Raw genomic sequence first — 19,082 nt, 5'->3', positions numbered from 1 at the left:
AAATCTTTAGTAAAAGGCGAAAGATTTGTTCGTTCTGAAGAGAAACCAGAGCATGACCAAGATTCCACCTGTCGCCTGAGTGCCATGCCAGCAGTCCTCATTCAGCTCAAAGTGAGCACCCAATTTGAAAGAAAGAAAGCAGATTTCTCACCAGGCTTCCCCTTGCTATAAGCATGGTTTTTACTCTTTTCCATGTGCTCCCAGATCTTTCAAGCAAGTAGCATGGTCAAGAAAGTTCTGTTTGAAAAGAAACAGACATTTACTGTCATTGTTATACAAATAAACTTACATTAAAGCCAACAAGAAAGCACACTCATTCTGTCCTTAAACTGATAAAAGAAACCCCAATAATATGGGGCATGCAAAAATTGAGATAAAACTCAGTTTTGCTCCTCTCCACGGAAATCTTTAATAAATGGCGAAAGATTTGTTCATTCTGAAGAGAAACCAGAGCATGACCAAGATTCCACCTGTCGCCTGAGTGCCATGCCAGCAGTCCTCATTCAGATCAAAGTGAGCGCCCAATTTGAAAGAAAGCAGATTTCTCACCTGGCTTCTCCTTGCTATAAGCATGGTTTGTACTGTATTCCATGTGCTCCCAGATCTTTCAAGCAAGTAGCATGGTCAAGAAAGTTCTGTTTGAAAAGAAACAAACATTTACTGTAATTTCTATGCAAATGAGCTTTCATTAAAGCACACTCATTCTATCTTTAAACCGATAAAAGAAAATCCAAAAAGATGGGGCATGCAAAAATTGAGGTAAAACTCAGTTTTGCTCCTCTCCACGGAAATCTTTAGTAAAAGGCGAAAGATTTGTTCGTTCTGAAGAGAAGCCAGAGCATGACCAAGATTTTCATCTGAAAATATGTGTTCTCCCTGCAGTTGTTGTCCCCAGATGAGAGTTCCCTTGTGCTGCCTCAGTTGAATCTCCTTTACTTGACAGAGATGTGCCTGAGCAGCGGCCCTCCCCAGCCCTATCCCAAATCATACTTATTTTGCATAGGAGATACCATGGTCATGAAGATTGTTCTCCCAGGGTGAGGTTCATTCATTGCATTCTGGGTATGCTGACCCCTGTGATTTCCCCAATGTGGGAAACTCGACTGCATTATTTGTGGTAGTGGGGGACTGTGTTTGTGCTTTCCTCTGGTCAGCTCTGGTAAAAGTCAGATTTCTTTGTCTCAGATCTTCCTCTAGCCTTGTTCTTCTTTCGAGAGTTCCCTTGTGCTGCCTCAGTTGGATCTCCTTCACTTGACAGGGGGTGCCCGAGCAGCAATCCTCCACAGCTCTAGCCCAACTCCTACTTATCTGCCAGGTGAGATACTATGATCTTCACTGTTAGGGCAATCAGGATGTGGAATTCCCTGCCAGGGAAGGTGGTAATGGCGGACTCTGTAATTGGATTTAAAAAAGGAATGGATACATTTCTGAATGAAAAAGCTATCTAAGGTTATAATACTTAAAATATCAACATGGTTAATCCGGGGGTAACATGAGTTATAGTAGCTAACTAGTCATAAAACATTATTCAGCAAGTATGTAGAATCATCACAACTTAAAACAGGTTGAACACGATGGGCAATTTGCCTCTATTCAACCTCAAAAACTATGTTACTATATGTTACTATATTACTATGTTACTGTAGTATACAGAAAACCAAAATGCAATGAACAGTGATAGTGAGCACTGATGAGGATACTAGAACTGACACTGAGCAGCAAGATGCAGCACTGGACTATTAGTAATGTACTGTAGTATGCTGAGCACCACAATGCAGCACAAGACAATGAGCAGTGATACTGAGCACTGATGAGGATACTACTGAGAACTGACACTGAGCAGGAGAGACACACTACTAGTATTACTGAGCAGCAATAAGTAACCACTGATACTGAGCACTGATATTGAGATTTCCACTGAGAGAACATAGCCACGTCCATTCCGCTCTCTCTTCAATGCACGAGTAAAAATGGCGGCAACGCGCAGCTCTTTATATGGAATCCGAATCTCGCGAGAATCCGACAGCGGGATGATGACATTTTCCCTTGTTCAGGTTTTGCGAGTCAGGCGGGAACAACCGAGCCTGCCTCGGACCAGTGTAAACAACGTGGAGTTCGTGGGGAATTCGGTTCTCGGAGAACCGAACCCGCTCCTCTCTACCTTATACCAATCAATTTTTTTATTTTCAATCTAAGCCCCTGCAGTTTTCTGTAAGCATCTGCTTCGCTATGATGATCAACAAGTCACAAGGGCAAACACTCAGGGCTTGAGGCGTAGATCTTAGGACCAGCTGCTACAAGCATGGCAGAGGTGTCACTATCACTGGTGACACCCAGAGAGGTGGCGAGGGAGATTGTAATGCAGTGCGCGCAGATAAGCAGCGCAATGGTAAAAAGGAGGCATGGTTTCATAGGTAGGGGCGTGGCCTGGTGGCCTGAATCTACATTTTGTTGCTCCGGGTGTCCCGGGGGTTGGGGGCTGCACCCGGGGACTAGTGTGTGAGCGGTGCTGGCTCCTGCACAGTGAAAGGGCATGGCCACCCAGCATGACGCCTCCCTTCTTGACCATGCTGTAATTGCAGTCGCACTGCAGTTCAGCGTGATCATAAAAAATGGTGTAGCCTCCTGCTGGTGCAGACTGTATGTGCGCGCAGGAAGCCGCCACCATTTTTGTGATCACAGCGGCTGAATGTGATGTCATACAGCCGCTGTGACCACGCCCCCTGTGTCTACTCCGTTGCAGACCCCATTTTGAAGCCTTGCCCCCGCACCGCTCCATCCCTGACTTGGAAATGGAGTGTTGCTGACCCACCTATCCCCCCCCGCCCCGATTGACAGGCAGAGGCGATCGCATTCTCTGCGGGGTGCCGCAGAAAATGCAGGCACATGCGTATGCTCTTAGCAATTTTTGCAGTTGGATCGCTTATTGTGATTGCAATCCAACCTGAATCAGGCCCTATTACCTATCACAATGCGCTGCGGGCAGTACAAAATTGGGTTAATATAGGAGAAAAACCCCCAGACCTGTGCTCCTTAACTGTACCTGGTGGCTAGTGGAGCGGCTGCCCAGTAATCAGTGTCCACGCCAGTGCGCACACGGTCCACCCCCTACGGCCACGCTCCCCTTCATCAGCGGCCTCGTGATCCGGAAGGGTGGTGTGTGTGTGACTGACCTTAGGATGAAACCGGACCCTCCGCTGCAGTGACCCAGCAACCAGGGCACGGGTGTATACAGCGCCGCTGGGAGTGATGAAGCTGCAGTAAAGATGTCTATTAGACCTAGCCTGCTGCAGCCCTTGTAGATTCTCATAAAACAAGTTCTTCTTTTCTTGTCAAAATTTATAGCTAAGAATAGGCTGCCTGAGGCAGGCCCCTGTTAAGTGGCCTGCTACTGAAGGCACCAACTACAAACTGAGCTCCCTGTTCATGGAAGCGGGGTTATAGAGGAGAATGCACTGAGCATCTTGGGAACAGTCAAAAGCTTTGAGCCGGTTGGTGCCTCAGATCAAGATCCTACTCTACACCCCAATGTGAATCCTTGTGGAGTCCAGTGTACCCCACAGAAGAAATTAATGTGTCACACCCATTGGCAGCAACCTTAGAATAGCTGCTGACGGGCACAATTGAGAAAGGAAGGGGGGGGGGGGACATTTGAATCCAGCACATAAATGCAATTCAAATATGTAATTTGTACCTTCCTATTTTAAAATATAATGGATGAACCTCACCCTGTGAGAACAATCTTCATGATCAAGAGATCTCATATGCAAACTAAGTATGAGTTGGGATAGGGCTGGGGAGGGTGGCTGCTCGGGCAGCCCCTCCCCCGTCAAGTTAAGGAGATTCAACTGAGGAAGCACAAGGGAACTCTCGTCTGGGGACAACAACTGCAGGGAGACCACATCTTTTCAGATGAACATGGGAGGGCGGAAGGCTGCCTAATACTGAAGCACCATCAAATATCAAACCATATGCAACATCTAGTACAAGCCTTCCTGGGGGAAGGTCTGCAGCAGACGGATTTGCATACAGTGATGTTATTCAAGCAGTGGGCCAAAGTTGGCTGGAACCCTCATCTGCATATGAAAAGAGAAAAGGGGCGTGCAGGGCATGGCGGCCTTTTGCAGTGCTTGGATGACCCCTAGTTCTCATTAAACACCCCCACCCTCCTTTGGTGTGGGGCTCATGTTGGCCATGCCCCATCCCCTGAAGCATTCAAGCTGATTTCTTGCAGCAGCTGGGCACTGTAACAGCTCCAGAGCTGTTCTGTAAGGCAAGTAAAAGGGTGTGGGCCCTGCAGCACCACCTGTAGTTTGCATTGTGCGTTGGAAGGCACAAAGTAAGCAGACGGGAGGAGAAGTCAGGATAGTGCGCAAGGGCATCCTTTTCTCTTAGTCCGTAGAGGATGCTGGGGTCACATTAAGAACCATGGGGTATAGACGGGATCCGCAAGAGACATGGGCACTTTAAGACTATCAAAGGGTGTGAACTGGCTCCTCCCTCTATGCCCCTCCTCCAGACTCCAGTTATAGGAACTGTGCCCATGGAGACGGACATTTCGAGGAAAGGATTTATTGTTAAACTAAGGTGAGCATCTTACCAGCTCACACCTTAAGCATGCCGCAGAACGTGGCATTCAACAGAACACAAGCCAACGGCATGAATAATTGCAGCAAAAAGCTGACCAGAACCATAACACAACATGTGTATAACCACAAGTAATAACTGCAGACACAGTATGGACTGGGACGGGTGCCCAGCATCCTCTACAGACTAAGAGAAAAGGATTTACCGGTAGGTATTAAAATCCTATTTTCTCATACGACCTAGAGGATGCTGGGGTCACATTAAGAACCATGGGGTTATACCAAAGCTCTTGAACGGGTGGAAGAGTGCGTACGACTCTGCAGCACCGAATGACCCAACTTGAAGTTATCATCGGCCAAGGTATCAAACTTGTAAAACTTAGCAAAAGTGTTTACTAAATAGCTGCTCGGCAAAGTTGCAATGCCGAGACTCCCCGACCTGCTGCCCAGGATGAACCCACCTTTCTAGTAGAATGGGTCTTCACCTAATTCAGTAACGGCAATCCTGCCATGGAATGAGCATGCTGAATCTTACCACAGATCCAGCGCATAATGGTCTACATGGAAGCAGGACACCCAATCCTGTTGGGAGCATACAGGACAAACAGAGCCTCTGTTTTCCTAATCTGAACCGTTCTGGTGACATAAATTTTCAAAGTTCTGACCACAGCCAGAGACTTTGACTCAACGAAGGTGTCAGTGGCCAAAGGCACCATGTGGAAAGATGAACCACCTTCGGCAGAAATTGTTGACGTGTCCTCAATTCTGCTCTATCTTCATGAAAGATCAAATAAAGGCTCTTGTGATACTGCATGGTTTGTACTGTTTTCCATGTGCTCCCAGATCTTTCAAGCAAGTAGCATGGTCAAGAAAGTTCTGTTTGAAAAGAAACAAACATTTACTGTCATTGTTATGCAAATAAACTTACATTAAAGCTAACCAGAAAGCACACTCGTTCTGTCTTTAAACTGATAAAAGAAACCCCAATAATATGGGCATACCTCCCAACTTTGTCGGCTCGCAAAGAGGGACACACGCGCGGCGAAGTCGCACGCGCTCCCAAAAAGGGCGTGGCCTAAGTAAAAAGGGGCATGGCTTCGCGGGAGGACCCGCGATCGCGAGTCACGCCCCCGTTTTCGGCACTGAGGGGGCATGCCCAGCGCTCTGTGAGCCGCTGGCATGCCACCTCTCCCTCTGACTTCAGTGAATAGACGCTGTGCGCACAGCGACTATTCACCGCTGCTCTGCTAAGCAGGGCAGCGACAGACAGAGCCTCCCAACTGTCCTCCCCACCGCGGGACACTGCGGCCCGCAGGTGGGACAGCGGGACAGTCCCCAAAAAACGGGACTGTCCCGCGAAAATCGGGACAGTTGGGAGGTATGATATGGGGCATGCAAAAATTGAGATAAAACTCAGTTTTGCTCCTCTCCATGGAAATCTTTAGTAAAAGGCGATAGATTTGTTCGTTCTGAAGAGAAACCAGAGCATGACCAAGATTCCACCTGTCGCCTGAGTGCCATGCCAGCAGTCCTCATTCAGCTCAAAGTGAGCACCCAATTTGAAAGAAAGAAAGCAGATTTCTCACCAGGCTTCCCCTTGCTATAAACATGGTTTGTACTCTTTTCCATGTGCTCCCAGATCTTTCAAGCAATTAGTATGGTCAAGAAAGTTCTGCTTGAAAAGAAACAGACATTTATTGTCATTGTTATGCAAATAAACTTACATTAAAGCTAACAAGAAAGCACACTCGTTCTGTCTTTAAACTGATAAAAGAAACCCCAATAATATGGGGCATGCAAAAATTTAGATAAAACTCAGTTTTGCTCCTCTCCACGGATAATCTTTAATAAAAGGCGAAAGATTTGTTCATTCTGAAGAGAAACCAGAGCATGACCAAGATTCCACCTGTCGCCTGAGTGCTGTGCCAGCAGTCCTCATTCAGATCAAAGTGAGCGCCCAATTTGAAAGAAAGCAGATTTCTCACCTGGCTTCTCCTTGCTATAAGCATGGTTTGTACTGTATTCCATGTGCTCCCAGATCTTTAAAGCAAGTAGCATGGTCAAGAAAGTTCTGTTTGAACATAAATAAACATTTACTGTCATTTCTATGCAAATGAGCTTACATTAAAGCACACTCATTCTATCTTTAAACCGGTAAAAGAAACCCCAAAAAGATGGGGCATGCAAAAATTGAGATAAAACTCGGTTTTGCTCCTCTCCACGGAAATCTTTAGTAAGAGGCGAAAGATTTGTTCGTTCTGAAGAGAAACCAGAGCATGACCAAGATTTTTATCTGAAAATATGTGTTCTCCCTGCAGTTGTTGTCCCCAGATGAGAGTTCCCTTGTGCTGCCTCAGCTGAATCTCCTTTACTTGACAGAGATGTGCCTGAGCAGCGGCCCTCCCCAGCCCTATCCCAAATCATACTTATTTTGCATAGGCGATACCATGGTCATGAAGATTGTTCTCCCAGGGTGAGGTTCATTCATTGCATTCTGGGTATGCTGACCCCTGTGATTTCCCCAAATGTGGGAAACTCGACTGCATTATTTGTGGTAGTGGGGGACTGTGTTTGTGCTTTCCTCTAGTCAGCTCTGGTAAAAGTCAGATTTATTTGTCTCAGATCTTCCTCTAGCCTTGTTCTTCTTTCGAGAGTTTCCTTGTGCTGCCTAAGTTGGATCTCTTTCACTTGACAGGGGGGTGCCCGAGTAGCGACCCTCCCCAGCTCTAGCCCAACTCCTACTTACCTGCCAGGTGAGATACTATGATCATGAAGGTGCTTCTCCCAGGGCAAGGCTCACCCATTGCACTCTGGGTGTGGTGCCCCTGCGATTTCCCCAAATGTGGGAAGTTTGACTGCATAATTTGTGTTTCCCCTGGTCGGCTCTCGTATAATTCAGATCTCTTTGTCTCAGGTCTCTCTCCAGCCTAGTTTGCTGTCTGTTTCCACTTCTTTTTTCATGAGCCCCTCCCTTTTATACCCTTGTGCACTATCCTGACTTCTCCTCTTGTCTGCTTATTTTGTGCCTTCCAATGCACAATGCAAACTACAGGTAGTGCTGCAGGGCCCACACCCTTTTACTTGCCGTACAGAGCAGCTCTGGAGCTGTTACAGTGCCCAGCTGCTGCAAGAAATCAGCTTGAATGCTTCAGGGGCTGGGGCATAGCCAACATGAGCCCCACACCGAAGGAGGGTGGAGGTGTTTAATGCGAACTAGGGGTCATCCAAGCGCCGCAAAAGGCCGCTATGCCCTGCACGCCCCTTTTCTCTTTTCATATGCAGACGAGGGTTGAAGCCAACTTTGACCCACTGCTTGGATGACATCACCGTATGCAAATCCATCTGCTGCAGGCCTTCCCCCAGGAATGCTTGCACTAGTTGTTGCATTTGGTTTGTTGTTTGGGGGTGCTTCATTATTAGGCAGCCTTCTGCCCTCCCATGTTCATCTGAAAATATGTGTTCTCCCTGCAGTTGTTGTCCCCAGATGAGAGTTCCCTTGTGCTGCCTCAGTTGAATCTCCTTTACTTGACAGAGATGTGCCTGAGCAGCGGCCCTCCCCAGCCCTATCCCAAATCATACTTATTTTGCATAGGAGATACCATGGTCATGAAGATTGTTCTCCCAGGGTGAGGTTCATTCATTGCATTCTGGGTATGCTGACCCCTGTGATTTCCCCAAATGTGGGAAACTCGACTGCATTATTTGTGGTAGTGGGGGACTGTGTTTGTGCTTTCCTCTGGTCAGCTCTGGTAAAAGTCAGATTTATTTGTCTCAGATCTTCCTCTAGCCTTGTTCTTCTTTCGAGAGTTCCCTTGTGCTGCCTCAGTTGAATCTCCTTCACTTGACAGGGGGGTACCCGAGCAGCGACCCTCCCCAGCTCTAGCCCAACTTCTACTTACCTGGCAGGTGAGATACTATGATCATGTAGGTGCTTCTCCCAGGGCAAGGCTCACCCATTGCACTCTGGGTGTGCTGCTCCTGCGATTTCCCCAAATGTGGGAAACTTGACTGCATAATTTGTGTTTCCCCTGGTCGGCTCTCGTATAATTCAGATCTCTTTGTCTCAGGTCTCTCTCCAGCCTAGTTTGCTGTCTGTTTCAACTTCTCTTTTCTTGAGCCGCTCCCTTCTATGCCCTTGCGCACTATCCTGACTTCTCCCGTCTGCTTACTTTGTGCCTTCCAATGCACAATGCAAACTACAGGTAGTGCTGCAGGGCCCACACCCTTTTACTTGCCGTTCAGAGCAGCTCTGGAGCTGTTACAGTGCCCAGCTGCTGCAAGAAATCAGCTTGAATGCTTCAGGGGCTGGGGCATAGCCAACATGAGCCCCACACCGAAGGAGGGTGGAGGTGTTTAATGCGAACTAGGGGTCATCCAAGCGCCGCAAAAGGCCGCCATGCCCTGCACGCCCCTTTTCTCTTTTCATATGCAGACGAGGGTTGAAGCCAACTTTGACCCACTGCTTGGATGACATCACTATATGCAAATCCATCTGCTGCAGGCCTTCCCCCAGGAATGCTTGTACTAGTTGTTGCATTTGGTTTGTTGTTTGGGGGTGCTTCAGTATTAGGCAGCCTTCTGCCCTCCCATGTTCATCTGAAAATATGTGTTCTCCCTGCAGTTGTTGTCCCCAGATGAGAGTTCCCTTGTGCTGCCTCAGTTGAATCTCCTTTACTTGACAGAGATGTGCCTGAGCAGCGGCCCTCCCCAGCCCTATCCCAAATCATACTTATTTTGCATAGGAGATACCATGGTCATGAAGATTGTTCTCCCAGGGTGAGGTTCATTCATTGCATTCCGGGTATGCTGACCCCTGTGATTTCCCCAAATGTGGGAAACTCGACTGCATTATTTGTGGTAGTGGGGGACTGTGTTTGTGCTTTCCTCTGGTCAGCTCTGGTAAAAGTCAGATTTATTTGTCTCAGATCTTCCTCTAGCCTTGTTCTTCTTTCGAGAGTTTCCTTGTGCTGCCTCAGTTGGATCTCTTTCACTTGACAGGGGGGTGCCCGAGCAGCGACCCTCCCCAGCTCTAGCCCAACTCCTACTTACTTGCCAGGTGAGATACTATGATCATGAAGGATCTTCTCCCAGGGCAAGGCTCACCCATTGCACTCTGGGTGTGGTGCCCCTGCGATTTCCCCAAATGTGGGAAGCTTGACTGCATAATTTGTGTTTCCCCTGGTCGGCTCTCGTATAATTCAGATCTCTTTGTCTCAGGTCTCTCTCCAGCCTAGTTTGCTGTCTGTTTCCACTTCTTTTTTCATGAGCCCCTCCCTTTTATACCCTTGTGCACTATCCTGACTTCTCCTCCTGTCTGCTTACTTTGTGCCTTCCAATGCACAATGCAAACTACAGGTAGTGCTGTAGGGCCCACACCCTTTTACTTGCCGTACAGAGCAGCTCTGGAGCTGTTACAGTGCCCAGCTACTGCAAGAAATCAGCTTGAATGCTTCAGGGGCTGGGGCACAGCCAACATGAGCCCCACACCGAAGGAGGGTGGAGGTGTTTAATGTGAACTAGGGGTCATCCAAGCACCGCAAAAGGCCGCCATGCCCTGCACGCCCCTTTTCTCTTTTCATATGCAGACGAGGGTTGAAGCCAACTTTGACCCACTGCTTGGATGACATCACCGTATGCAAATCCATCTGCTGCAGGCCTTCCCCCAGGAATGCTTGCACTAGTTGTTGCATTTGGTTTGTTGTTTGGGGGTGCTTCAGTATTAGGCAGCCTTCTGCCCTCCCATGTTCATCTGAAAATATGTGTTCTCCCTGCAGTTGTTGTCCCCAGATGAGAGTTCCCTTGTGCTGCCTCAGTTGAATCTCCTTTACTTGACAGAGATGTGCCTGAGCAGCGGCCCTCCCCAGCCCTATCCCAAATCATACTTATTTTGCATAGGAGATACCATGGTCATGAAGATTGTTCTCCCAGGGTGAGGTTCATTCATTGCATTCTGGGTATGCTGACCCCTGTGATTTCCCCAAATGTGGGAAACTCGACTGCATTATTTGTGGTAGTGAGGGACTGTGTTTGTGCTTTCCTCTGGTCAGCTCTGGTAAAAGTCAGATTTATTTGTCTCAGATCTTCCTCTAGCCTTGTTCTTCTTTCGAGAGTTTCCTTGTGCTGCCTCAGTTGGATCTCTTTCACTTGACAGGGGGGTGCCCGAGCAGCGACCCTCCCCAGCTCTAGCCCAACTCCTACTTACCTGCCAGGTGAGATACTATGATCATGAAGGTGCTTCTCCCAGGGCAAGGCTCACCCATTGCACTCTGATTTCCCCAAATGTGGGAAGCTTGACTGCATAATTTGTGTTTCCCCTGGTCGGCTCTCGTATAATTCAGATCTCTTTGTCTCAGGTCTCTCTCCAGCCTAGTTTGCTGTCTGTTTCCACTTCTTTTTTCATGAGCCCCTCCCTTTTATACCCTTGTGCACTATCCTGACTTCTCCTCCTGTCTGCTTACTTTGTGCCTTCCAATGCACAATGCAAACTACAGGTAGTGCTGCAGGGCCCACACCCTTTTACTTGCCGTACAGAGCAGCTCTGGAGCTGTTACAGTGCCCAGCTGCTGCAAGAAATCAGCTTGAATGCTTCAGGGGCTGGGGCATAGCCAACATGAGCCCCACACCGAAGGAGGGTGGAGGTGTTTAATGCGAACTAGGGGTCATCCAAGCGCCGCAAAAGGCCGCCATGCCCTGCACGCCCCTTTTCTCTTTTCATATGCAGACGAGGGTTGAAGCCAACTTTGACCCACTGCTTGGATGACATCACCGTATGCAAATCCATCTGCTGCAGGCCTTCCCCCAGGAATGCTTGCACTAGTTGATGCATTTGGTTTGTTGTTTGGGGGTGCTTCAGTATTAGGCAGCCTTCTGCCCTCCCATGTTCATCTGAAAATATGTGTTCTCCCTGCAGTTGTTGTCCCCAGATGAGAGTTCCCTTGTGCTGCCTCAGTTGAATCTCCTTTACTTGACAGAGATGTGCCTGAGCAGCGGCCCTCCCCAGCCCTATCCCAAATCATACTTATTTTGCATAGGAGATACCATGGTCATGAAGATTGTTCTCCCACGGTGAGGTTCATTCATTGCATTCTGGGTATGCTGACCCCTGTGATTTCCCCAAATGTGGGAAACTCGACTGCTTTATTTGTGGTAGTGGGGGACTGTGTTTGTGCTTTCCTCTGGTCAGCTCTGGTAAAAGTCAGATTTCTTTGTCTCAGATCTTCCTTTAGCCTTGTTCTTCTTTCGAGAGTTCCCTTGTGCTGCCTCAGTTGGATCTCCTTCACTTGACAGGGGGGTACCCGAGCAGCGACCCTCCCCAGCTCTAGCCCAACTTCTACTTACCTGGCAGGTGAGATACTATGATCATGTAGGTGCTTCTCCCAGGGCAAGGCTCACCCATTGCACTCTGGGTGTGCTGCTCCTGCGATTTCCCCAAATGTGGGAAACTTGACTGCATAATTTGTGTTTCCCCTGGTCGATTCTCGTATAATTCAGATCTCTTTGTCTCAGGTCTCTCTCCAGCCTAGTTTGCTGTCTGTTTCAACTTCTCTTTTCTTGAGCCGCTCCCTTCTATGCCCTTGCGCACTATCCTGACTTCTCCTGTCTGCTTACTTTGTGCCTTCCAATGCACAATGCAAACTACAGGTAGTGCTGCAGGGCCCACACCCTTTTACTTGCCGTTCAGAGCTGCTCTGGAGCTGTTACAGTGCCCAGCTGCTGCAATAAATCAGCTTGAATGCTTCAGGGGATGGGGCATGGCCAACATGAGCCCCACACCAAAGGAGGGTGGGGTGTTTAATGCGAACTAGGGGTCATCCAAGCACCGCAAAAGGCCGCCATGCCCTGCACGCCCCTTTTCTCTTTTCATATGCAGATGAGGGTTGAAGCCAACTTTGACCCACTACTTGGATGACATCACCGTATGCAAATCCGTCTTCTGCAGAACTTCCCCCAGGAATGCTTGCACTAGTTGTTGCATTTGGTTTGTTGTTTGGGGGTGCTTCAGTATTAGGCAGCCTTCTGCCCTCCCATGTTCATCTGAAAATATGTGTTCTCCCTGCAGTTGTTGTCCCCAGATGAGAGTTCCCTTGTGCTGCCTCAGTTGAATCTCCTTTACTTGACAGAGATGTGCATGAGCAGCGGCCCTCCCCAGCCCTATCCCAAATCATACTTATTTTGCATAGGAGATACCATGGTCATGAAGATTACTCTCCCAGGGTGAGGTTCATTCATTGCATTCTGGGTATGCTGACCCCTGTGATTTCCCCAAATGTGGGAAACGTGACTGCTTTATTTGTTGGCAGTGGGGGACTGTGTTTGTGTTTTCCTCTGATCTCTGGTAAAAGTCAGATTTCTTTGTTTCAGATCTTCCTCTAGCCTTGTTCTTCTTTCGAGAGTTTCCTTGTGCTGCCTCAGTTGGATCTCCTTCACTTGACAGGGGGGTGCCCGAGCAGCGACCCTCCCCAGCTCTAGCCCAACTCCTACTTACCTGCCAGGTGAGATACTATGATCATGAAGGTGCTTCTCCCAGGGCAAGGCTCACCCATTGCACTCTGGGTGTGCTGCCCCTGCGATTTCCCCAAATGTGGGAAACTTGACTGCATAATTTGTGTTTCCCCTGGTCAGGTCTCGTATAATTCAGATCTCTTTGTCTCAGGTCTCTCTCCTGCCTAGTTTGCTGTCTGTTTCCACTTCTCTTTTCTTGAGCCGCTCCCTTCTATGCCCTTGCGCACTATCCTGACTTCTCCTCCTTTCTGCTTACTTTGTGCCTTCCAACGCACAATGCGAACTACAGGTAGTGCTGCAGGGCCCACACCCTTTTACTTGCCTTACAGAGCAGCTCTGGAGCTGTTACAGTGCCCAGCTGCTGCAAGAAATCAGCTTGAATGCTTCAGGGGCTGGGGCATAGCCAACATGAGCCCCACACCGAAGGAGGGTGGAGGTGTTTAATGCAAACTAGGGGTCAGCCAAGTGCTGCAAAAGGCCACCATGCCCTGCACGCCCCTTTTCTCTTTTCATATGCAGACGAGGGTTGAAGCCAACTTTGACCCACTGCTTGGATGACATCACCATATGCAAATCTATCTGCTGCAGGCCTTCCCCCAGGAATGCTTGCACTAGTTGTTGCATTTGGTTTGTTGTTTGGGGGTGCTTCAGTATTAGGCAGCCTTCTGCCCTCCCATGTTCATCTGAAAATATGTGTTCTCCCTGCAGTTGTTGTCCCCAGATGAGAGTTCCCTTGTGCTGCCTCAGTTGAATCTCCTTTACTTGACAGAGATGTGCCTGAGCAGCAGCCCTCCGCAGCCATATCCCAAATCATACTTATTTTGCATAGGAGATACCATTGTTATGAAGATTGTTCTCCAGGGTGCGGTTCATTCATTGCACTCTGGGTATGCTGAACCCTGTGATTTCCCCAAATGTGGGAAACTCGACTGCATTATTTGTGGTAGTGGTGGACTGTGTTTGTGCTTTCCTCTGGTCAGCTCTGGTAAAAGTCAGATTTCTTTGTCTCAGATCTTCCTCTAGCCTTGTTCTTCTTTCGAGAGTTCCTTTGTGCTGCCTCAGTTGGATCTCCTTCACTTGACAGGGGGGTGCCCGAGCAGCGACCCTCCCCAGCTCTAGCCCAACTCCTACTTACCTGCCAGGTGAGATACTATGATCATGAAGGTGCTTCTCCAAGGGCAAGGCTCACCCATTGCACTCTGGGTGTGCTGCTCCTGCGATTTCCCCAAATGTGGGAAACTTGACTGCATAATTTGTGTTTCCCCTGGTCAGGTCTCGTATAATTCAGATATCTTTGTCTCAGGTCTCTCTCCAGCCTAGTTTGCTGTCTGTTTCCACTTCTCTTTTCTTGAGCCGCTCCCTTCTATGCCCTTGCGCACTATCCTGACTTCTCCTCCTTTCTGCTTACTTTGTGCCTTCCAACGCACAATGCGAACTACAGGTAGTGCTGCAGGGCCCACACCCTTTTACTTGCCTTACAGAGCAGCTCTGGAGCTGTTACAGTGCCCAGCTGCTGCAAGAAATCAGCTTGAATGCTTCAGGGGCTGGGGCATAGCCAACATGAGCCCCACACCGAAGGAGGGTGGAGGTGTTTAATGCAAACTAGGGGTCAGCCAAGTGCCGCAAAAGGCCACCATGCCCTGCACGCCCCTTTTCTCTTTTCATATGCAGACGAGGGTTGAAGCCAACTTTGACCCACTGCTTGGATGACATCACCATATGCAAATCTATCTGCTGCAGGCCTTCCCCCAGGAATGCTTGCACTAGTTGTTGCATTTGGTTTGTTGTTTGGGGGTGCTTCAGTATTAGGCAGCCTTCTGCTCTCCCATGTTCATCTGAAAATATGTGTTCTCCCTGCAGTTTTTGTCCCCAGATGAGAGTTCCCTTGTGCTGCCTCAGTTGAATCTCCTTTACTTGACAGAGATGTGCCTGAGCAGCGGCCCTCCCCAGCCCTATCCCAAATCATACTTATTTTGCATAGGAGATACCATGGTCATAAAGATTGTTCTCCCAGGGTGAGGTTCATTCATTGCATTCTGGGTATGCTGACCCCTGTGATTTCCCCAAATGTGGGAAACTCAACTGCATTATTTGTGGTAGTGGGGGACTGTGTTTGTGTTTTCCTCTGGTCAGCTCTGGTAAAAGTCAGATTTCTTTGTCTCAGATCTTCCTCTAGCCTTGTTCTTCTTTCGAGAGTTCCATTGTGCTGCCTCAGTTTGATCTCCTTCACTTGACAGGGGGGTACCCGAGCAGCGACCCTCCCCAGCTCTAGCCCAACTCCTACATACCTGCCAGGTGAGATACTATGATCATGAAGGTGCTTCTCCCAGGGCAAGGCTCACCCATTGCACTCTGGGTGTGCTGCTCCTGTGATTTCCCCAAATGTGGGAAACTTGACTGCATAATTTGTGTTTCCCCTGGTCGGCTCTCGTATAATTCAGATCTCTTTGTCTCAGGTCTCTCTCCAGCCTAGTTTGCTGTCTGTTTCCACTTCTCTTTTCTTGAGCCGCTGCCTTCTATGCCCTTGTGCACTCTCCTGACTTCACCTGTCTGCTTACTTTGTGCCTTCCAACGCACAATGCAAACTACAGGTAGTGCTGCAGGGCCAACACCCTTTTACTTGCCTTACAGAGCAGCTCTGGAGCTGTTACAGTGCCCAGCTGCTGCAAGAAATCAGCTTGAATGCTTCAGGGGCTGGGGCATAGCCAACATGAGCCCCACACCGACGGAGGGTGGAGGTGTTTAATGCTAACTAAGGGTCATCCAAGCGCCGCAAAAGGCCGCCATGCCCTGCATACCCCTTTTCTCTTTTCATATGCAGATGAGGGTTCCAGCCAACTTTGGCCCACTGCTTGGATGACATCACCGTATGCAAATCCGTCTTCTGCAGACCTTTTCCCAGGAATGCTTGTACTAGTTGTTGCATTTGGTTTGTTGTTTGGGGGTGCTTCAGTATTAGGCAGCCTTCTGCTCTCCCATGTTCATCTGAAAATATGTGTTCTCCCTGCAGTTGTTGTCCCCAGATGAGAGTTCCCTTGTGCTGCCTCAGTTGAATCTCCTTTACTTGACAGAGATGTGCCTGAGCAGCGGCCCTCCCCAGCCCTATCCCAAATCATACTTATTTTGCATAGGAGATACAATTGTCATGAAGATTGTTCTCCCAGGGTGAAGTTCATTCATTGCATTCTGGGTATGCTGACCCCTGTGATTTCCCCAAATGTGGGAAACTCGACTGCATTATTTGTGGTAGTGGGGGACTGTGTTTGTGCTTTTCTCTGGTCAGCTCTGGTAAAAGTCAGATTTCTTTGTCTCAGATCTTCTTCTAGCCTTGTTCTTTTTTCGAGAGTTTCCTTGTGCTGCCTCAGTTGGATCTCCTTCACTTGACAGGGGGGTGCCCGAACAGCGACCCTCCCCAGCTCTAGCCCAACTCCTACTTACCTGCCAGGTGAGATACTATGATCAGGAAGGTGCTTCTCCCAGGGCAAGGCTCACCCAATGCACTCTGGGTGTGCTGCTCCTACGATTTCCCCAAATGTGGGACACTTGATTACATAATTTGTGTTTCCTCTGGTCGGCTCTCGTATAATTCAGATCTCTTTGTCTCAGGTCTCTCTCCAGCCTAGTTTGCTGTCTGTTTCCACTTCTCTTTTCTTGAGCCGCTCCCTTCTATGCCCTTGTGCACTATCCTGACTTCTCCCGTCTGCTTACTTTGTGCCTTCCAACGCACAATGCAAACTACAGGTAGTGCTGCAGGGCCCACACCCTTTTACTTGCTTTACAGAGCAGCTCTGGAGCTGTTACAGTGCCCAGCTGCTGCAAGAAATCAGCTTGAATGCTTCAGGGGCTGGGGCATAGCCAACATGAGCCCCACACCGAAGGAAGGTGGAGGTGTTTAATGCGAACTAGGGGTCATCCAAGCGCCGCAAAAGGCCGCCATGCCCTGCACACCCCTTTTTTATTTTCATATGCAGACGAGGGTTGAAGCCAACTTTGACCCACTGCTTGGATGACATCACCATATGCAAATCCATCTGCTGCAGGCCTTCCCCCAGGAATGCTTGCACTAGTAGTTGCATTTGATTTGTTGTTTGGGGGTGCTTCAGTATTAGGCAGCCTTCTGCCCTCCCATGTTCATCTGAAAATATGTGTTCTCCCTGCAGTTGTTGTCCCCAGATGAGAGTTCCCTTGTGCTGCCTCAGTTGAATCTCCTTTACTTGACAGAGATGTGCCTGAGCAGCGGCCCTCCCCAGCCCTATCCCAAATCATACTTATTTTGCATAGGAGATACCATGGTCATGAAGATTGTTCTCCCAGGGTTAGGTTCATTCATTGCGTTCTGGGTATGCTGACCTCTGTGATTTCCCCAAATGTGGGAAACTCAACTGCATTATTTGTGGTAGTGGGGGACTGTGTTTGTGCTTTCCTCTGGTCAGCTCTGGTAAAAGTCAGATTTCTTTGTCTCAGATCTTCCTCTAGCCTTGTTCTTCTTTCAAGAGTTCCCTTGTGCTGCCTCAGTTGGATCTCCTTCACTTGACAGGGGGGTGCCCGAGCAGCGACCCTCCCCAGCTCTAGCCCAACTCCTACTTACCTGCCAGGTGAGATACTATGATCATGAAGTTGCTTCTCCCAGGGCAAGGCTCACCCATTGCACTCTGGGTGTGCTGCCCCTGCGATTTCCCCAAATATGGGAAACTTGATTGCATAATTTGTGTTTCCCCTAGTCGGCTCTCATATAATTCAGATCTCTTTGTCTCAGGTCTCTCTCCAGCCTAGTTTGCTGTCTGTTTCCACTTCTTTTTTCTTGAGCCCCTCCCTTCTATACCCTTGTGCACTATCCTGACTTCTCCTCCTGTCTGCTTACTTTGTGCCTTCCGATGCACAATGCAAACTACAGGTAGTGCTGCAGGGCCCACACCCTTTTACTTGCCTTACAGAGCAGCTCTGGAGCTGTTACAGTGCCCAGCTGCTGCAAGAAATCAGCTTGAATGCTTCAGGGGCTGGGGCATAGCCAACATGAGCCCCACACCGACGGAGGGTGGAGGTGTTTAATGCGAACTAAGGGTCATCCAAGCGCCGCAAAAGGCCGCCATGCCCTGCATACCCCTTTTCTCTTTTCATATGCAGATGAGGGTTCCAGCCAACTTTGGCCCACTGCTTGGATGACATCACTGTATGCAAATCCGTCTTCTGCAGACCTTCCCCCAGGAATGCTTGTACTAGTTGTTGCATTTGGTTTGTTGTTTGGGGGTGCTTCAGTATTAGGCAGCCTTCTGCCCTCCCATGTTCATCTGAAAATATGTGTTCTCCCGGCAGTTGTTGTCCCCAGATGAGAGTTCCCTTGTGCTGCCTCAGTTGAATCTCCTTTACTTGACAGAGATGTGCCTGAGCAACGGCCCTCCCCAGCCCTATCCCAAATCATACTTATTTTGCATAGGAGATACCATGGTCATAAAGATTGTTCTCCCAGGGTGAGGTTCATTCATTGCATTCTGTGTATGCTGACCCCTGTGATTTCCCCAAATGTGGGAAACTCAACTGCATTATTTGTGGTAGTGGGGGACTGTGTTTGTGTTTTCCTCTGGTCAGCTCTGGTAAAAGTCAGATTTCTTTGTCTCAGATCTTCCTCTAGCCTTGTTCTTCTTTCGAGAGTTCCATTGTGCTGCCTCAGTTTGATCTCCTTCACTTGACAGGGGGGTACCCGAGCAGCGACCCTCCCCAGCTCTAGCCCAACTCCTACATAACTGCCAGGTGAGATACTATGATCATGAAGGTGCTTCTCCCAGGGCAAGGCTCACCCATTGCACTCTGGGTGTGCTGCTCCTGCGATTTCCCCAAATGTGGGAAACTTGACTGCATAATTTGCGTTTCCCCTGGTCGGCTCTCGTATAATTCAGATCTCTTTGTCTCAGGTCTCTCTCCAGCCTAGTTTGCTGTCTGTTTCCACTTCTCTTTTCTTGAGCCGCTGCCTTCTATGCCCTTGTGCACTCTCCTGAC

The 19,082-nt window shown here is 48.8% G+C and overlaps 26 non-coding genes and 2 pseudogenes across 26 annotated transcripts; 22 read left to right on the top strand and 6 right to left on the bottom strand.

The window, feature by feature from the left end:
- LOC135019993 (U5 spliceosomal RNA) lies at window positions 1-54 on the bottom strand (annotated as a pseudogene; the record flags this gene model as incomplete).
- A 286-nt stretch (window positions 55-340) lies between these two features.
- LOC135019970 (U5 spliceosomal RNA) lies at window positions 341-456 on the bottom strand. The gene has a single exon (XR_010217464.1). It is a non-coding gene; the product is annotated as a U5 spliceosomal RNA (small nuclear RNA).
- A 270-nt stretch (window positions 457-726) lies between these two features.
- Window positions 727-842, bottom strand: LOC135019942 (U5 spliceosomal RNA). The gene has a single exon (XR_010217435.1). It is a non-coding gene; the product is annotated as a U5 spliceosomal RNA (small nuclear RNA).
- Window positions 843-986: 144 nt separating this feature from the next.
- Window positions 987-1,149, top strand: LOC135020001 (U1 spliceosomal RNA). The gene has a single exon (XR_010217493.1). It is a non-coding gene; the product is annotated as a U1 spliceosomal RNA (small nuclear RNA).
- Window positions 1,150-5,962: 4,813 nt separating this feature from the next.
- LOC135019992 (U5 spliceosomal RNA) lies at window positions 5,963-6,075 on the bottom strand. The gene has a single exon (XR_010217485.1). It is a non-coding gene; the product is annotated as a U5 spliceosomal RNA (small nuclear RNA).
- A 286-nt stretch (window positions 6,076-6,361) lies between these two features.
- LOC135019991 (U5 spliceosomal RNA) lies at window positions 6,362-6,478 on the bottom strand. Its single transcript, XR_010217484.1, has one exon. It is a non-coding gene; the product is annotated as a U5 spliceosomal RNA (small nuclear RNA).
- A 270-nt stretch (window positions 6,479-6,748) lies between these two features.
- Window positions 6,749-6,864, bottom strand: LOC135019947 (U5 spliceosomal RNA). The gene has a single exon (XR_010217440.1). It is a non-coding gene; the product is annotated as a U5 spliceosomal RNA (small nuclear RNA).
- Window positions 6,865-7,008: 144 nt separating this feature from the next.
- LOC135019697 (U1 spliceosomal RNA) lies at window positions 7,009-7,172 on the top strand. The gene has a single exon (XR_010217218.1). It is a non-coding gene; the product is annotated as a U1 spliceosomal RNA (small nuclear RNA).
- Window positions 7,173-7,324: 152 nt separating this feature from the next.
- On the top strand, window positions 7,325-7,487 carry LOC135019872 (U1 spliceosomal RNA). The gene has a single exon (XR_010217377.1). It is a non-coding gene; the product is annotated as a U1 spliceosomal RNA (small nuclear RNA).
- A 674-nt stretch (window positions 7,488-8,161) lies between these two features.
- Window positions 8,162-8,325, top strand: LOC135019884 (U1 spliceosomal RNA). The gene has a single exon (XR_010217383.1). It is a non-coding gene; the product is annotated as a U1 spliceosomal RNA (small nuclear RNA).
- Window positions 8,326-8,477: 152 nt separating this feature from the next.
- LOC135019765 (U1 spliceosomal RNA) lies at window positions 8,478-8,640 on the top strand. Its single transcript, XR_010217284.1, has one exon. It is a non-coding gene; the product is annotated as a U1 spliceosomal RNA (small nuclear RNA).
- Window positions 8,641-9,311: 671 nt separating this feature from the next.
- LOC135019770 (U1 spliceosomal RNA) lies at window positions 9,312-9,475 on the top strand. The gene has a single exon (XR_010217285.1). It is a non-coding gene; the product is annotated as a U1 spliceosomal RNA (small nuclear RNA).
- A 152-nt stretch (window positions 9,476-9,627) lies between these two features.
- LOC135019900 (U1 spliceosomal RNA) lies at window positions 9,628-9,790 on the top strand. The gene has a single exon (XR_010217397.1). It is a non-coding gene; the product is annotated as a U1 spliceosomal RNA (small nuclear RNA).
- A 674-nt stretch (window positions 9,791-10,464) lies between these two features.
- On the top strand, window positions 10,465-10,628 carry LOC135020005 (U1 spliceosomal RNA). The gene has a single exon (XR_010217498.1). It is a non-coding gene; the product is annotated as a U1 spliceosomal RNA (small nuclear RNA).
- A 972-nt stretch (window positions 10,629-11,600) lies between these two features.
- Window positions 11,601-11,764, top strand: LOC135019722 (U1 spliceosomal RNA). Its single transcript, XR_010217242.1, has one exon. It is a non-coding gene; the product is annotated as a U1 spliceosomal RNA (small nuclear RNA).
- A 152-nt stretch (window positions 11,765-11,916) lies between these two features.
- LOC135019755 (U1 spliceosomal RNA) lies at window positions 11,917-12,079 on the top strand. The gene has a single exon (XR_010217274.1). It is a non-coding gene; the product is annotated as a U1 spliceosomal RNA (small nuclear RNA).
- A 670-nt stretch (window positions 12,080-12,749) lies between these two features.
- On the top strand, window positions 12,750-12,914 carry LOC135019839 (U1 spliceosomal RNA). The gene has a single exon (XR_010217347.1). It is a non-coding gene; the product is annotated as a U1 spliceosomal RNA (small nuclear RNA).
- Window positions 12,915-13,063: 149 nt separating this feature from the next.
- LOC135019789 (U1 spliceosomal RNA) lies at window positions 13,064-13,226 on the top strand. Its single transcript, XR_010217303.1, has one exon. It is a non-coding gene; the product is annotated as a U1 spliceosomal RNA (small nuclear RNA).
- A 674-nt stretch (window positions 13,227-13,900) lies between these two features.
- Window positions 13,901-14,063, top strand: LOC135019759 (U1 spliceosomal RNA). The gene has a single exon (XR_010217278.1). It is a non-coding gene; the product is annotated as a U1 spliceosomal RNA (small nuclear RNA).
- Window positions 14,064-14,215: 152 nt separating this feature from the next.
- Window positions 14,216-14,378, top strand: LOC135019835 (U1 spliceosomal RNA). The gene has a single exon (XR_010217343.1). It is a non-coding gene; the product is annotated as a U1 spliceosomal RNA (small nuclear RNA).
- A 674-nt stretch (window positions 14,379-15,052) lies between these two features.
- Window positions 15,053-15,216, top strand: LOC135019681 (U1 spliceosomal RNA). Its single transcript, XR_010217203.1, has one exon. It is a non-coding gene; the product is annotated as a U1 spliceosomal RNA (small nuclear RNA).
- A 152-nt stretch (window positions 15,217-15,368) lies between these two features.
- Window positions 15,369-15,531, top strand: LOC135019860 (U1 spliceosomal RNA). Its single transcript, XR_010217365.1, has one exon. It is a non-coding gene; the product is annotated as a U1 spliceosomal RNA (small nuclear RNA).
- A 671-nt stretch (window positions 15,532-16,202) lies between these two features.
- On the top strand, window positions 16,203-16,366 carry LOC135020012 (U1 spliceosomal RNA). Its single transcript, XR_010217505.1, has one exon. It is a non-coding gene; the product is annotated as a U1 spliceosomal RNA (small nuclear RNA).
- Window positions 16,367-16,518: 152 nt separating this feature from the next.
- LOC135019894 (U1 spliceosomal RNA) lies at window positions 16,519-16,681 on the top strand. Its single transcript, XR_010217393.1, has one exon. It is a non-coding gene; the product is annotated as a U1 spliceosomal RNA (small nuclear RNA).
- Window positions 16,682-17,352: 671 nt separating this feature from the next.
- On the top strand, window positions 17,353-17,516 carry LOC135019718 (U1 spliceosomal RNA). The gene has a single exon (XR_010217238.1). It is a non-coding gene; the product is annotated as a U1 spliceosomal RNA (small nuclear RNA).
- Window positions 17,517-17,668: 152 nt separating this feature from the next.
- LOC135019878 (U1 spliceosomal RNA) lies at window positions 17,669-17,803 on the top strand (annotated as a pseudogene).
- A 702-nt stretch (window positions 17,804-18,505) lies between these two features.
- Window positions 18,506-18,669, top strand: LOC135019693 (U1 spliceosomal RNA). Its single transcript, XR_010217214.1, has one exon. It is a non-coding gene; the product is annotated as a U1 spliceosomal RNA (small nuclear RNA).
- Window positions 18,670-18,821: 152 nt separating this feature from the next.
- On the top strand, window positions 18,822-18,984 carry LOC135019887 (U1 spliceosomal RNA). The gene has a single exon (XR_010217386.1). It is a non-coding gene; the product is annotated as a U1 spliceosomal RNA (small nuclear RNA).
- Window positions 18,985-19,082: the final 98 nt, after the last annotated feature.

Source organism: Pseudophryne corroboree, unplaced genomic scaffold, assembly GCF_028390025.1.
Source record: "Pseudophryne corroboree isolate aPseCor3 unplaced genomic scaffold, aPseCor3.hap2 scaffold_337, whole genome shotgun sequence".
Lineage (NCBI taxonomy): Eukaryota > Metazoa > Chordata > Amphibia > Anura > Myobatrachidae > Pseudophryne > Pseudophryne corroboree.
Note: the sequence above shows the minus strand (reverse complement) of the source record. Positions and strands in the feature narration are given on the sequence as shown.